This window comes from Chelonoidis abingdonii, chromosome 2 (assembly GCF_003597395.2).
Source record: "Chelonoidis abingdonii isolate Lonesome George chromosome 2, CheloAbing_2.0, whole genome shotgun sequence".
NCBI lineage: Eukaryota > Metazoa > Chordata > Testudines > Testudinidae > Chelonoidis > Chelonoidis abingdonii.
In genome coordinates, this window is record NC_133770.1 from 96,455,196 (window position 1) to 96,457,626 (window position 2,431).

The 2,431-nt window shown below is 43.4% G+C and overlaps 1 long non-coding RNA gene across 1 annotated transcript in view; it reads left to right on the forward strand.

The window, feature by feature from the left end:
- Positions 1-2,431, forward strand: part of LOC116834771 (uncharacterized) — an 82,353-nt gene that overhangs the window by 9,918 nt on the left and 70,004 nt on the right. The window contains exon 2 of the long non-coding RNA XR_004376037.2: positions 2,001-2,182. This is a non-coding gene — a long non-coding RNA (uncharacterized LOC116834771). The remainder of the gene's footprint in view (positions 1-2,000; positions 2,183-2,431) is intronic.

The window sequence follows — 2,431 nt, forward strand, 5'->3', positions numbered from 1 at the left end:
CCCTCCATCATCCCTAAACTCCTCACTAGTCTTATTAAAGACTGAGGCAAAGTACTTATTTAGATATTGGGCCATGCCTAGGTTATCCTTAACCTCCATTCCATCCTCAGTGTATAGCGGCCCCACTTCTTCTTTCTTTGTTTTCTTCTTACCATGTTAATCATTATTAAACAATGTGAAATTACAATAATAAAATCTAAAAACTGCCTGGTTGATACAAGATCTCTTACCCAGATTAACAGGAGATTATCTAACTATCTTAATTTGAGATGCAAGAGGGGTTTTATAGCATAATATGTATTGGCATGTTAAATAGCAGTTATTTGCTGTGGATAAAGGACTACCCAGTCTCTCCTAGGAGGCCTCTTAAGTATGGATAAATAGAAGGAAATTAACAGCTAGATAGCTGGTACCAGACTCTTCTTGGAGAGAACACAGGTTCCTTTTCTAACTTATTTTTCCAGTGGACACTCCCTTGCCTTGTGGTCCACCTGACTGCAATAAGAACATTCCAAAGATTTAAAATTTGTTATACTCCTATTATATCCAGACTTTTTTATGCCAGCTGCTGCTCAGTTATATCCTTACTTGAATCCCTTTGATGTCATTACACCTTCAAAGCCACTCAACCCAGGGCTGGTTCCACCCTGGCTCACCAGGTAGTGGGGACAGTTAGAAAAAACTTCAATCATCTACCCCCACAGAACACTAATTAGATGGAAAGGTGTCCTGCTGCTTTTGTGCAGGTGCCTTTTCCTTGGTACTTTGCAGCCAGTCTGCTCTATCATTTAGTGAGAACAGATAGAATAGACCAGACAGTGGCATGCTAACTGCCCACTGCTGCCATTTGGTCAGATGCAATCTGTAACTGCTTTCCATTTGGGATGGCACTCTCCACTTCCCCCTGTCCCCAGCTCTCCCCAGTGCAGCTGTTATCTAACTCCAGGCAGACACAAGGCACAGTAATAAAGCTTGGATTCTCTGAAGTGTTGTGCGTTCACTATATAAAAGTGGCTTGCAAATTAGACTCCTCTATGTTTCAGTGCTGCCGGAGCCAGTAGTTAACTTCTAGTCCAGGTGACTCCAGAGTACTGGAATACAGAAAAGTAAATGGATGAGGTCATGGCTATGATGAGCAGTGCACTATGGGACACCAGCAGGAGGACTGCTTTCACTGGTATTTTAAATTGGAAGTCAGATGCCTCTACCCTGCCAATAAGGAGAGTTAAGTCCCACTCCTACAGAGTTGCTTTAATTATAAAGCAGACTGATTTCTATCAGTGGAAGGCCAAAGAGTCATTCATGGGAGAATACTGAAGTAGAAAGCAAGTTATACAGCCACACACAGTTCATGCTGAAAAGAGGAGAGCTTTTATAGTGGTGCAACTTCAGTGTGGAGCCAGACCTAAAGGTGATGAGAGTGGTGACAAGTTTACCGAAATGTACTGTAACATTAAAATGCATGAGCTAAAATTAAATAGCAGTTGTGTGTGTTGCATGCCAGTGGCAGCTGTGGTATGAGCAACAGGTCAAATGAAATGTAAGATGTTATAATATATTTAAAAATCAAGAGCAGTTTAAAATAACCAGTGAGGTAAGTAAGACGAAGGATAAAATCTGCCAGTCAGAATTGGATTTTATTTATATAGGCAGCATTGGTTATGGAAAACTTTTTTTTACAGGTGTCCTCTTGAAATGTCTTGCCACAATTAATGCCTAATTAGGCAAGGAGGGTGCTGTTCCTAGTGCGCCACATTCCACAAGTGGGGGGAAAAACAGAAAGACTGACTTCTGGGTATGCTTTTAAAGTCAACAAACACTGCTGAATGTTTGACTGAGTCTTCAGGGCTTTGAGTATTACCTTCCCAACCGGCTGATGTCTTCCTCATGCACTTGAGGGCACCATTTTCACTGTGTCCCCAATGAATATCCTATTTATGAACTGGTTTTGCACTGCTAAAAATGTGTTGTTTTCTTAAACTAACCTTTTCTTGCCACAGAGGACCTACTCAGAAAGTTTGTTTCAGACCATGCTACCCGCTACAGTTTGGGCTGTAGGCCCCCCATTAATTTGTTGATGCTCCTACCTGATTACCTCTGCATCCCATTCCACTCTAGCCAGGCACTGATTCATTGAAATGAGTAGGGAAAGCCACCCGGGCTGTGCTGGATCTTGCAAGTGGTAAGTATTTAAGCTGGTAAGTATTTAAGCGATGTTTGAGTCAGTGAAGCAAGTGCTGTAGTCATGATGCTCCCAGAATGGAGGAGAGAAGGTAGGCAGAAGTGAAAATAAGCCAGTCCGGTCCAGCGTACCGGCAAGCGGGAGTATGCCATGCCGGACCGCACTGGCTTCTGTGGCCGGGATTTAAAGGGCTCAGAGCTCCCGCAGCTGCGGGAATCCCCAAGCCCTTTAACCCCCCCCCCCCCCCCC